This window comes from Rhinolophus sinicus, chromosome 8 (assembly GCF_057876585.1).
Source record: "Rhinolophus sinicus isolate RSI-liver-muscle chromosome 8, RSI-T2T, whole genome shotgun sequence".
Taxonomy (NCBI): domain Eukaryota; kingdom Metazoa; phylum Chordata; class Mammalia; order Chiroptera; family Rhinolophidae; genus Rhinolophus; species Rhinolophus sinicus.
In genome coordinates, this window is record NC_142508.1 from 61,466,297 (window position 1) to 61,480,420 (window position 14,124).

The 14,124-nt window shown below is 48.8% G+C and overlaps 1 non-coding gene across 1 annotated transcript; it reads left to right on the forward strand.

Moving 5' to 3' along the window:
* The first annotated feature begins 6,439 nt into the window (after positions 1–6,439).
* TRNAV-AAC (transfer RNA valine (anticodon AAC)) lies at positions 6,440–6,513 on the forward strand. Its single transcript has one exon. It is a non-coding gene; the product is annotated as a tRNA-Val (tRNA).
* Positions 6,514–14,124: the final 7,611 nt, after the last annotated feature.

Consider the following 14,124-nt stretch of genomic DNA (forward strand, 5'->3'; position numbering starts at 1 on the left):
TGGAAACACCACAAATATGACCAGGCAAAGGCCTTGGGGCTCCCATCCCCAAGAGAGGGAAGCACTGAGTGCTGACATCGTGGGGTACTTGAGCAAAGTCAGTTCTCATTGGTGAGCTTCCAAACACCAGCACAATTCAGAAAGAGCATCTTAAAAGTTATCTGATCTCTGGTCGGTTCCCAGTCCCCAAGCTCTAAGAGTCAGCCAGTTACCATAGCAGCTGCTGCCCAATTAAAATGCTCACATTTATAGAAACTGGCTGAAGCATTGAATCTGACAGGGCTGGGACACCGAGCAGAGAATGTCGCTCCTCTAGACACATAGGATGCTTTACCCAGAAACCATGGAAGTGCCTGGCCTACGAGACAGACCCCGAGACTCCAGGCCCTGGCACCAATTCACTGTGGGATCCTGAGCAGATGTCCCATCCAGAAGACATTTTCGGCACCTATTTCATCATCATTAATGCATTCGCTCAACAATGTAGAGCAGCTTTTCTGTCAGGCAAGGCACTGAGGAAGTGGCGAGCACTGCAGAGTCCCTGTGTTCCCCTTGGCAGTGTAGTGGGAGAGGCCAATAAGAAAACAGAGAATTATAACACAGTGTGAGAAAAACAATGAGCACAAAAAGTGTGGAGGCAGCGGAGGTACCAGACTAGGGAGGGGGAGTTACAGGTATTTTCCAGGTGAAACCTAAGCTGAGTATTGAAGACTGAGCAAGAGTTGGCTGGGATGGGTGGAGGAGTGGAGAGAACGGAGGAAAGGTGCTCCAGGCAGAGAGAACAGCATATGCAAAAGCGCAGAGATGGCAGGGAGCATTCAGGGTGCAGCAAGCAATTCAATGCACCTGCAGCATGGAGAATGCGGGTGAAACAGAGGAGAAATGCAGCTCAAGGAGAAAGGAGATGCAGGAGAGGGAAGGTCCTTGGTTTTCACAGGCTTCCAGCTGCCTGTCTCCCCTTTAAAATCAAATAGCCCAGGAAGCAAATAGTTAGGAGGCAACTGTATTTGGGGAAGGAGGGGCAGCACCCGCAAGGAGAAAGGACATGAAAGGGAGCAGAAGGGACACCGTGGCCACACCTCCCCAATGCCCAGCAGCCCAGTCAACCCCAACCCCTGTACAAGAGCTGAAGAAGCAGGGGAATAGGACCTCCCTCCTACCTCTCACTTTCTGTCTCTTCAGAGTGTCACTACTGCTCAGATTCCCCGGAACATGCCAACTTCTCAATCATTGCAGTCAGCTTTTTGAGTAGCTTCTGAATAACAATTTATTGCACCCTAACCTGGGCTTGGCACCGTGCTCAGTACTTCCCATGCAAAATTCATCTGTCCTAAAACTTATGTTTGAGCACCTTCTATGTAACAGGCAATATAACTCAGATACTAAGGGACGTGGGCATGAACAAAATAATGTGAACAAACTCCTTGCCCTTAAGGAACTTATATTCTTGGGGTGGAAGGGAAATAGACAAAAGCAAATAGATATGTCGTATGTCAGGAGGTCACAGTAGTATAAGAAAAATACAACCCAGTAAAGGGACGGAGAAAGGTGGAGAGGAGATCGTCAGAAAGGGGGTAATCTGAGCCAAGACTTGAGAAAAGTAAGGAAGTAAACCATGTGGAAATCTGGAGGAAGAATGTATCATCCTGAGGGATAGCAAGTGCAAAGGTCCTGTGGTGGACATGTCATGGACATGATGTGTTCCCTCAGTAAGGCAGGGGGAGCAGGAGCAAGGACAAGAGCAGGAGGGGACCAAGCCAGATCAGTGGCAGAGAGACGAATTATTATCCCAGTAATACAAAAAAGTTAGGTACTATTGTTCCAATGTCGTAGATATAGCAACTGAGGTTAAGTAATGTGCCCAGGGTCCCAAACCTTTTCTAGACAGAGCTGGCACTCAAACCCAGACTTTCAGCCTTTAGAACATGTGCACTTCATTGCTCCTTTAGAATGTCTCATCAAGAAGCTGCAGATAACTTAGAACAGATCCGTAAGCCTTCAGTCTCACCAAAGGCAACCTACGCCAAGCCCCGGCAATTCCACACCAAACAAATGTAAAGGGAGCATCAAGGACTTGAACAAAGATTTAGTTACTTGGTTTATAATGGCAAAATGATGGAAAGCAATACCTTTTCCCTAACAATAGGGAATTGGTAAAAAAAAGAAGTTATCATACTCACATGCAAAGCGTGTATCATGCACGGCCATTTAAAAAGACACTGTAGAAAAGTAAGCAATGACATGGAAAGATGATCAAAATATGTCAGGAAATGAAGCCATATGCACAGAAGGATCCCATTTTTCTAACAAATAAATAATGTGTAAATATATTCAAAGGCAAAAGACTGGAAGTAAACCAAAATGTTAATAAATTGCTAACCCAGGGAGAGGGGAGACGGGGGGATTGTGGGTGGTTTTTCTTCTTTTTGTTGAGCAGCATTTACTACAATGAATATAAATTATTTTTGCTAAGAAAATGTTTACAGGCACACACACAAAATTAGCCGGAAAGCTTCCTGAGTCCGCCAGCCACCACGTGGGCCAGACCTCGGCTCCTCTCGCCCCCACCCCACTCTCTGATGTGTGCAGGAAGCGAGGATCTGCCATGTGCCCATGACACTCGTGTGCAGGTTGGAGACCCTTAGAATGAAACAGCTACCAGGCCTGAGCTGGGAAACTCGGGCATATTGGCAGCCTCACCTCACTGCTCAACAAAGACTTCGTGATTCAGAGCTGGGGGAGGGCTGCTGGGGGAGGGCTGCTGGGGGAGGGCTGCTGGGGGAGGGCTGCTGGGGGAGGGCTCCAACCCTCTGCAGGGCTCTCATCTGCTGGGATGCCAGAGCATCCGGGTAATTAGCACTCGACTTGTCAAAGGGCCTGGTGCTATTTTTAAAATCTTTCCAGCATGTAGGTTTCACAAAGGATTCTAGGAGTCTTTCTCCGTCTACCCAGTGCTTCAGGAAAGCAAACGAACCAATTAATAATTTGGTGGAAATCACCCAGAACTTTAGGGGCGATGCATCCCCCTCCCCCATCCCAGGCACACATTTTCTACTCTTCCTTCTGGAAATGGAGGGAAGTTAAGCCAACCAGAACTTTCTCACCTGTACCCCCTTTCTCTTTCACCCTGGAAGACACCTGAAGCCATTCACTTACGAGACCCCCTACAGTAGGAGGCAGCCCGGCAGGGAGGCTTCAGAGCCAGAGCAGAGAGGCTTCAGAGCCAGGCCCTGCTACACACGGTGCTCGTCAGCCTGTGACTTTGGGAGGGTTACATAACTTCTCCGAACCTCATCTAAAAACGAATGGGGATGTGACAGAGCACCAAGCTTCCCGGCTGTTGTTTTTGGTCAAAGTTCAGCAAACCTGGCCCCCCCCCCCCCCCCAGATTAGATCCAGCTCACCTCCTGTTTCTACAAATAAAGTTTTACTGGAACACAGCCTAGCACATTCATTGATGTATTGTCTATGGCTGCTTTCCTGCTACGATGGCAGAGCTGTGTAGCTATGACAGAGACTACGTGGCCTGCAAAGACTAAAATATTTATTAAATATTTATTATCTGGCCCTTTGCAGAAAAAAGGTTGCCAATTTCCTATTCGGTCAGACTCTCCCAGAAGAGGAACTTGAGACAAGGATTTGGGGGCAAGTGGTTGATCAAGGAAATGCTGCCTGGAGGAAGCAGTTAGGGGTAGAGGGAGCAGGACGGGAGGGGAAGGAGACCAAGCCAGGGCATGATGTCAGGTAAAGTCTCAGCCTCAGGCTGATCCCCACATGAGCACGTCTGGTTCCCTTGCAGGTGAAGTGGCTCAGGTGGTCCCTGAAGAAGGCAGCAGGTGGAAGCTGGTGGAAGCAAAGCCCACAGACGCTGTTACATGCCAAGCACTTTAGCTACATCACAATGTTTACTCCTTGCTGCAGCCTTAGGAGGCGGGATATGTATGATGCCCACTTGACAGCTGAGAGTTAACAGCGATCATGCCGCTGAACTGAGCACCCACCACTGACCTCAGAGAAAACACTCACAAAGGGAAGCTGTACATACCACGGGTCTGGCTGTGTGCTGAGTTCTGGGCCCACAGAGATAAATGAAGCACAGCTTTTGTCCTCCAGGAGCGACTGAACTGGACACTGGGAAATCCAGCATGTAACTTCCACCAGAGCCCAAGCTGGTGTTCCTACCCGGGAAGACGGTGGAGGAGGCGCTGGGAAGAAGTCTTGAAGAAGGGATGGGAGTTGCCAGGTTGGGGAAAGAGCTTTGCACAGGATACAGCCTATGCAAAGGCTTAGCAATGGGGAACTACAAGTCACACTGGCAACTGCAAGGAGTTTGGTGTGCGTGATGTCTCTGTGTCCAAATATTTCCTTCTTAAGAGGACACCAGTCAGATTGGATTAGGACCCACCCGAATGGCCTTCTTTTAACTTAATTACCTCTTTCAAGCTCCTATCCCCAAATACAGTCACAGTCCGAGGTGTTGGGGGTTAGGACTTCAACATATGAATTTGGGGGGACACAGTTCAGCCCAGAACAGCTTCATTTCAGAAAGCTCACCCTGGTTCTAGTAGGGAACCCTCCCTACTTGGAGAACAGAAACCACAGGTGGCAGGCTGGGTGAAACCCCACTGCGGTTGTCCGCCAATGAGAGCCTGAAGTCAGATGGCTGGGCCATAGTCTGTGGGACAGCCGAGCAGCAGTGGCCAAGCTGAACTGGCCCTGCCCTCCAGCTGTGACTGCCCTTCAGATCCAGGCAGCAGAGAGGACAAAGTATGCAGCTGCATAAAGGCAAGCAGCTGATACCCAGAGCCCCGAAGGCCCACAGAGCAAGTGTCAAGGCCAACAAAGGCATAAAGCCAGCTGTCACCTGTCCTCTGACTAAGCCACAGGGGTTTGACCTCCCGGACGGTGCCTTGGAGTTGAGGTGGTGCCCCCACTGTCCTGACTTGTTCACAGATTCCATGTCCTCCCAGTGCTGTGCAATGATCAAAGGAGCCTTGTTCCATACGGGGTTAGAGGTCACGTCAGAAAGGGCGGCACCTTATCTAACCTGTCCTCAGAGGTCCCAGGAGCCACTCAGGTGGGCTCATACTCTCATACTCAAAGAATCTATTTGTCTACTTCCTTTGGGCCGGGCTCTGCAGCTTTCATCCTTTGTGACTACTCGTTTCTCTTTCTTTGTTTCTCTTTCTTTCTTTCTTTCTTTCTTTCTTTCTTTCTTTCTTTCTTTCTTTCTTTCTTTCTTTCTTTCTTTCTTTCTTTCTTTCTTTTCTTCCTTCCTTCCTTCCTTCCTTCCTTCCTTCCTTCCTTCCTTCCTTCCTTCCTTCCTTCTCCCTCCCTCCCACCCTCCCTCCGTCCTTCTCTCTCTCTCTCTCTCTCTCTCACACACACACACACACACACACTATGCAGTTCCTAAAATACCACCACTCAAAGATTTATTCTTTCAGTCCAATCTCCTGGGAGAAGGAGGGTGTAATACATTAAGTCACCAACACCTCGGTGTGATTTTATTAATCAGATTCTTCCTCTGCATGAGCCAGGTATTTTAAAAGTACCAAGCATTTTGAAAGGAAAGGTTCCCAAAAAGGGTAGAATAGCAGAGGAAAAACAAATATAAGCAAGGAAGAAGCAACTTTCTTCTCTACCCAATCTGATGCCCTAAGTCAGGGGTCAGCAACCTTTTCTGAAAATGGCCAGACAATAAACGTTTTCAGCTTTGTGGGCCACAGAGCCTCCTTTGCAGCCCTCAGCTCAGCAGCCGCAGACAATAAGTAAATGAATGGGTGTGGCTGTGTTTTGGTAAAATTTTACTTATGGGCACTAACATTTGAATTGCATAGAATTTTCATAAAATACTCTTTTCCTTTTCACCCCCTCACAAACGGAAAAACCATTCTCAGCTTGCCTGCTGTGCAAACACAGGAGGTGGCTGGATTTGCCTGAGAGCCAGAGTTCGCTGACCCCTGCTCTTCTTGAAAGACAGAATTTGCACCTTTCACATTGTATCAAAACATCTTCCCCACAAGGACAAGCCCTTGGGCATTCTTTGCTATTCACCAGCCTTGCCTCCCTTTTTCCAGTCCTAGAGAATAAAAGCAACTCCTTGTTCTGCCGGCTCTGTCCACAATCCCTGGGGATCTGCTTTCAAGTGTGGAGGAGATGACAGGGTGACAAATGGGCTGGCACACAGGCAAGCCACTGGCGGCCGGCTGCTACAGGACAGTGGCCTTGGGGTTCATGCCAGTTGACTGAGACGCAAGCACAAGCCCGGGTGGGTTCCATCTGCCTACCCCTCCTCAGCCCATGACATATCAGGCCCTGAGGGTTCCATCTGCCACACTTCTGGGGCACCTCTCCCAGATTACCAATGGTCTTTGTTATTATTACCATCTGATTTTAGACATAGCATCTCCATTAATAAAAATAACAATACTGGGGTGGCCAGTTAGCTCAGTTGGTTAGAGCATGGTGCTAACAACACCAAGGTTGCTGGTTCGATCCCCACATGGGCCACTGTGAGCTGCGCCCTCCTCAAATAAATAAATAAATAAATAAATAAATAAATAAGTAAGTAAGTAAAGGCCTCCCAACCCAGATTATACATTTAAAAAACAATAATAAAATAACAATACTCACTTAGTCTGTGTCAGGTGCCATATAAACTTTCTATGGCTACTTCAGTAAATGGGCCAGGCTCTGTGTTGAATGTTTCACACACATTTAGTGTTCTCAGGAACCTACAGTTTCCGGACTATTATTATCTTCAACTTTTGGATGAGAAAACAGAGGCTAGAGAAGTTAACCATACACCCAAGGTCACTCAGCTGGGTGGTCTGTCTGACTCAAAAGCCAAACTTCTTTGTCGCTGGCTCCCTGGCTCTTCCTATCTCACAGCCACCCTGCAAGACTGTTTAATGATCCCAATTCCTCAGAGGCAGAAATAGAAACTCTGCGAAGTTGAAGTCTTGGTCCAAGTTCATACAGCTGATAAATGGTGATGCTAGAACGCTTTGCGGGCACACCCCTGGCATGCTGAGATGCTGGATGCCACCCTGCCTTCACGTGAAAACACACACATTTCTAGATGCTCCCAGAAACTGAAGCAGTGGGCTTCCCAGTGAGTGGCAAGAGAAAAGTTTTAGTCTGAGAGCCTGTCTTAGGTCAGACCTAAATGCAGAGCTGGAGATGGGACTCTCATACAAATGAGTTATTGAGGGAGGGCACTCAGGGGGAAGCTGGAGGAGCCAGGGGAAAGGCAGAGGCAGGGGAAGAAGCCAAGCAAAGAGGCGGGTTCAGTGGACGTCTGGCCACAGCCAGATTCCACGGGAAACACTGGGGTATGAATGGTGCCGCATTGTTCTCTCACCTTGAGGCAAGGAGCCAGGCCATGATGTTCTGTATCTGTCAGTCACTGTCTATGGGTCGTCCCACAGTGGGGGCATCTCAGGGCAAGGTGGCAATTCTCCAGAGAGTGGTGCAACTTTGAGCCCTCAACATTCACAGTAACTGCGGAATGTCCCATTGTTAGAGGGGATCTTGGCAGGACACAGTTGGCACCTACAATGGGCAGGTGACGCTGGAGGCCCAGACCTCATTAACTGGCTATGATACTCCTGGAAAACCACAACCTGTTTCCTCCCCTACCCTTCTCCCTCTGCTTCTCTCTTCTTCCTGGACCTCTTCCTCTGCCATCCTCCAACACAGCTGGCCTAGGCTGGGCTCGGCCTGGGCGTCTGGCTCCTATATCAGACCACTGGCAATCACAGCAGGAGCTGAAGATTCTAAGAAGCGCCCCGTTGGGCCTCTTCCAGCTTAGGCCTGCTCACCCTGAGCCCCATCCTGTAGCCTGCCTGTGAGGGGATTCCCTGACGAGATCAGGAAGGCAGGGCAGGGAAGCAGCCATGAGCTAGGCCTGGGGATTAATGAATGAGAGGACAGGATGACAGCCAGGCAGCTCCTCTTCACCAGATGGTGCTGCACCCCCAGCCAGGTGAGCAGCTGCCCTCCTGAGGGCAACCCAAGTGGGCCTGCTGCCTGGCACTTGATTGCCAGGGGTTGAGCTGGCCAGGTCAGAGCAAGGGCTCATTTCTAGCGCTTCCAGAGGGTCCTGGTTCTTTAAGCAGAAACATTCTCATCTAATCTGCTGTCCTTCATTTAGTCATTCATTTATTCAACAATTATTCACTGAGTATATATGGGCCGCAAATTGTGCTGAGAGCTGGGAAAAAGGAATGAACAAAATAGACAGGATCCCTACCTCCATTCTACCTCCAGGGGGGATGACAAAGAGCTGAGTGTTGCAGGGTCACAAATCACTCAGGTAGATGCGCAAGGAAAATACAATTTCTTTGTTTCCCATAATTGGTCTAATCTTCCTCAAGTGCCCCACCCTGCTGGGGAGGGGGCAGGAATGGGAGGACACACTTTAAACTCTCCAGTTTATGGTACCACCATGCTGTTTACTTAGAAGGACACTTTAGAGGCGTTGGTTTCTTCTGGATAAATGCTCAGGCTTTTCCATCTTCTCCCGGCCTCCATCTCCAGGATGGTGTCAGAGTGTGAGGAAGGGCAGTGATAACCAGGTAGCTAGTAGTGGGGGCTGGAGGTCACTTGCTGGAACACTGGGTCCTCCTCACTGGCCACCACTCCAGAGTGGCTGGAGTTGTCTCTTCTACCTGCACTGCTCGATGCAGCTGGTCCTCCCCAGCGTATAGCAGCCGCTATTGGGCCCTGGCCCAATCCCCTTCACTGGACAGGGCTCCCCCCAACCTCACAACTGCTGCTGATGTTGGCTGCTAAGCTGTCACACCTGCACCCTTCTCCAGAGTTTTGTCCTTGGTGCAAAGGAGGTTCCCACCACCCCTGGAGATGGGCCCTGGCCAACGTCTGCCTCTGCAGGGTCACCCCCACCACACTTCCCCACCCACCTGAAGCTCTGGTCCCACTGGCCTTCCTAGTTCCCCCACCGCAGAGCCTTTGGGCCTGGGGTCTAAAGCTCCGGAATACACCTCACCTCCCTTCTCCTGGTTAATTCACTCTCAGGATGACTTTTCATAAATGTTAGATATTTACAGAACTGCCATTATGCACTCACTTTGCATGTCTACATTCAACTGTGTGGTTTAATCCATATCTGTCTTCCCCACACTTGACTTTAAACTCCTGAGGGGAGGGGCCACTTCTGTTTTGCTAACCGTTGAATCCCCAGGGCCTAGTATAGTACCTGGCACAAAGCAGATGGTTAATAATTTTTTTTTCTGACAGCACAAATGAATTAAATTTTAAATGAATTCATGAATGAATGGAATGCAGCCCTTATCTTTTAGCACCTCACTCCAACATCCCTGCTCTCTCCTGGAGAAGCCTGGAAATGACACACTGCTCCTCTGGGGACACTTTTCCTACCCTTGGTGAAAGGAGCCAAGTTCCCAGCCACCAGGAAGTCCCCTTCTGGCAGGAAATGGAGTGGGTTTGTTTCCAAATGGAGCCCAGGGCTCCCGGCCAGGTCCCCACGCAGAGGCCAAGTCAGCCTCACACCAAGGTCCGACAGGTTCAGAGTCATCTGCAGCCATATTTCCCTTTGCCCTCCTTGCCTGGGCCTTGTCTTTCTCTACCCCCATCCAACCCCTTTCTTTAGTGATCCCATCTCACCTTCTGGAAAGAGGGATTATCAGCTCCCAGCTCAGCTCAGAGAAGATGAAGGGATTCTTCTAGATTCATAAAGCAAATTGATAGATCTAGAATCCAGTTATTCTGAGATCCCACTACATGATAAAGGAATAAAAGCAGCCAATACCTATCTAATCTGTGACATTGTGCTAAGTAATTTACATACATCATTTTACTGAATCGTTACAACAATCCTTCTACATAGGTTTTATTAGTGTCCCTCTTTCATGAAAGAAGAGACTGAGGCTTAGAGAAGTTAGAGAAAGCCTAGAATCCATTGTACTAGATCAGGGGTCAGCAACGTATGTCCCACAGGCCCAATCTGGCCCACCGTATGCTTTTGTAAATAAAGTTTAATTGAAACAGCTATGTTCATGTGTTTTTATATCGTCTGTCACTGCTTTTGCACTACAACCGTAGAGTTGAGTAGTTGACGCAGAGACCCTATGGCCCACAAAGCCAAAACATTTTACTATATGGTCCTTTACCAAACAAGCTTGCCAACCGCTGTTCTAGAAGTCACTCCCTCCCCTCCACTCTCCCTTTTACATTTGGACTCATTGGTCGGAATGTTTTTGACCCAGGTTTACAGCAAATATTTCCCTCTGCCTGTTTGAGTTTTCCACATTGAGCACCCAGTATGAGAAGTGTCAAGACCACGGTGGCCCACTCTCTAAGGGAAACAGCCCCTCTCTGCACGGCCCACCACTTCCCTCATCCCTTGCCCCCCTGTCACAGCCAACTGGATCAACGGGTAGGTGCCATGCACAGCTGGGCAGCAACCTATGTTTTGAATGGCCTGACATAAAAAGATAAACTAGACCAATCAGATTCTTCTCTTGGGCATTTGGAATAGCGAGAGAGGCCAAGGCCATTAGAGGAAACAGAAGCTATGACTCTTGAGGACAAGTTGGGCTAGGTGGCAATGATAGTCGAGGAAAAGCAAAATTGTAAGGACACTTGCTGGTGGGAAAGGAAAAAATGGAAGAGCCATGCAGATGGAGATAGAATCTGTGAAAGAGAGGCTCTGCCACCCTAAGGTAAAGAGAGAGAAGCCTCAGTTCCTAAAGGTTTCCCAAGTCCAGCTCCCATGAGAAGAATTGTCTTCTTCTTGGATTATCAGTTAGGCCTTTTTTGTTACAAATGAAAGAAAATCCTACATAAATGGACTTAAACACTAATGGGTATATATCAACTCATATAACTGAAAAGTCCAAAGGTACTTCAGGCTCAGCTTGATCCAGAGGTTCAAATGGTGTCACATGGGATCCAACTTATAGTCTGTGTGCCCTGTCTCTTGCACAGTGGGCTTCATCCTCTGTCTCCACTCTGTGCCGTTCCCCATCTCAGGCCACTCGAGACGCTTCACTCATGGTGTCAAAATGGCTGCAGCAATGCCAGACCTCACAGCTTCGTACCAGACTATCTACAAGTAAAGAGGGAATCCCTTCCAGTAGCTCCTGCACCATCTGATGCTCTCGCATTGTCTGTCCCTGAACCAATCACTTCGGCCAGGGGGATGGATGGGCTGCATTGATTGAATTAGACGTATCAATTGCCTTCAGTTTTCTCATTTATAATAACATTTGAGTGCTTGTCATGTTCCAGGTATTTTTCATGGGTTATTACTCTTAATGCTCATAAAACACATGTAAGTAAGTTACTAGAATCATCCTCATTTTGCCAATGAGAAAATGAAAGCGCAGAGAGGGTGCACACCTTGCCCAGGATCATATATGGCATCACATGACAGAACTGCTGATTAATTGCAGAACCAAAAGCTGAAAGGGACCTGAGCTCTGAGCCCCTGTGCCCTTGCCTGTTGGGGGAGGGTGCTACTTGACGGCTCCCAGCTACTGTTATTCCACCTCCTGTTGCTATTCTGATGACCCAAATCCTTTGCAGGGAAATATTTTGTCCACAGATTCTCAGGCTTCAGATTGAGGTTTACTCAAAAGTCCTGCTCCCACCTCTGGGTTCCTCTGGATTCTATTCTCCCTCCACCTGATCTGTTTCCATGGAAACTGCTGGGCTCCTGCATCCCTTTCATCCTTTCTGGGAAGCAAGGCCAGCTCTCTGGCACCCCAGTAGTCAGGCCTGGCCATTATAAAGACCAAAGAAACAATATCTGGAAGAAATATTTCCAGGCAGAGTGAGGAACCAGGTTGGGCTTCTGATTTTTTCTTTGATGTTCTCCAAAATAACACCAGGTGCTCTGAGGAGCTCTGCCAATTACCTGGGCCCAGTGGATACTAGCTGGAAAGCTGTCATCTGCTTTGCATCTTGCCATCTCATAGTCAGCAGGCCTCTTTCCCTCTGAGGGAGCAATTCTGGGGTCTGAGGCAGAGGGTAAGTCAGGCATGTCTTCTTGCCAATACCTAGGGGTACTGGGTTGCAGTACCCAGTACCCCTAGGCAGAGGGTGCAAAAGGGAGGACGGCACCCAATCTGCCCCTTCTGGAGCAGGGAGGAACAAGCTATCACCTGAGTTTATGGGCAACATGGAAACAACGGACATGGCATCACTCCTTTCCACTGGGAGGCACCATATGGCTCTGGTGGCCAGGACCTGGGAAGAACTTTGTATACAGTATCCAGGCACTTGGCACCTGGTCCACAAGGACTCGATTTAACCTGGAGACTAGAAATGGGAGGAGCCAGAATATTCTCAATATCCCCTCCCTGCCTCTCTGAGCTTTGGTTTCCTCATCTTTAAAATGGGCCTGATCCTTGCGTTGCACACCTGATAGGCTAGTTGTGAGGACCTAACTGAACAGGACACCTCTATAAAGGTGTCAAAGCCTCTATAAAGGCATCTAAAGGTGTCCTCACGGTCATTATCGCCACTGTCATAAAACATGAGGAGAGATCACGGTGAGCAACAAAACCTCAGGCATCTAAAAAAAATTACAAGAGTCTCAGTTGATTGAGATATAAACATAAAAGAGTTTCATTTTTATTGTCACTGCTTTTAAATATGCTCATTGAATGTCTCTTTCCTATTCCTCAGCGATTTCTTGATCTGAGTCCATGTTTTTCTTCTCACATTCAGGCATCTAAACTTGATCCAGTCCAACTTAAAATTTGTTTCTTCACTGGTTCAGTCTCCTCTTCTCTCATTGCAAATTGTATGAGGGCCTCGGCTCCAGGGCTAAGTTTGGAGAGAAGGGGTGAGCTGGTCCTGAGACATCTCCTCTGTAGGTTGGGTGGGAGCAGCATTGGGAGGAGAGGGAGGAGATCTTCTTACCTAGTTGGTCACCGTGGGATGTAGGAGCTAGAGCCTGGAGAGTCGGAGGGCCTCTGCACAGCGCAATGAAGGTTTTCTTGGAGCCATTTTTAGCTCTACCCTAGCCTCCTTCAACACCTGGACTGAACAGCAGGTATGTGCGTTCTGCTCCTCCTTTAAACTCTGTCATGCACCTTTCCCAGGAGCCACAGAGACCTCCAAGGGCTACAGAGAACTGGAAAGGGATGCAATCACCCCCCATCTCTCTTCTAAGCACAGGACAGGACAGCTTGGGCCTTCACGCAGCTCAAAGTCAGAAACAGCACCAATAGTGTCCTCACGTGGGGCCCAGACCCCCGAATTCTGCTCCAGGAGCAGCTGGGCTTGCCAGTGTCCCCTTACTGCAGGCATTTCCCCGTCTTATGAGGGTACCTCCAACAAAGCATGGCTTCAGTGAAGGCACAAATACTGTACTCCCCAAAGACTGTCTCCTCTGTCTCCCTCACACAGGCTTCTCCTTTCATAGCCCATGACCTTGGTTGGAAGTAGAGGGCAGCAGACAGGAGTTGCCTGGCCCCTGGGGAGAAGCTTTACTAGTGGGGTACTTAGCCCCTTTTGTGTTACTATTTCAGAACAACACGAAAAAGTCCTCTTAACATCTTATGTTAAAAATAATAACTACCTTTTAATGCAGCCCTCACCACTGCCAGGATTCTTGCCAGCTAACTTCATGACCACGTTATTTTTGGTCCTTTCACGGACTTTATACGTCCAGGGTTATGACTATCTCCATTTTTACTAAGGTTCAGAGGTTAACTACTTTGCCCAGTCCTCATCTGTCTGACCTCAGAGCAGGGCTTGTAACTCCTAAATGTGACTGCTTCTGCAGGCTCAGCTTGGGGACCAAGGGACTTGCTTAAGCTCTGTGGCCCTCCCTGGGCCCGTGTCTGGGAGAGTCAGGGACAGGCCTTCCTATCCCTGAGACTCCAACCATGCATCGAAAATGAACAATGCAGGGCTGTGTCAATAAGGAGTTTGGAGGTCACAGCGGCTACCCTGCAGTCAAGCCAACATCTTCCCCCATTTCCACAGCTCTGGAAAGTTGGAAGTAGAAATTCCAGTCTCCCTTTCTCACCAGGAAAACCAAAGCAGAAAGGGGGTGCTGGCTTTGGTCTTTGGATTGCTAGGGATGAGCTCTCTGGCCCCAGAGGTCTGGGCCAGGGGAGGGGG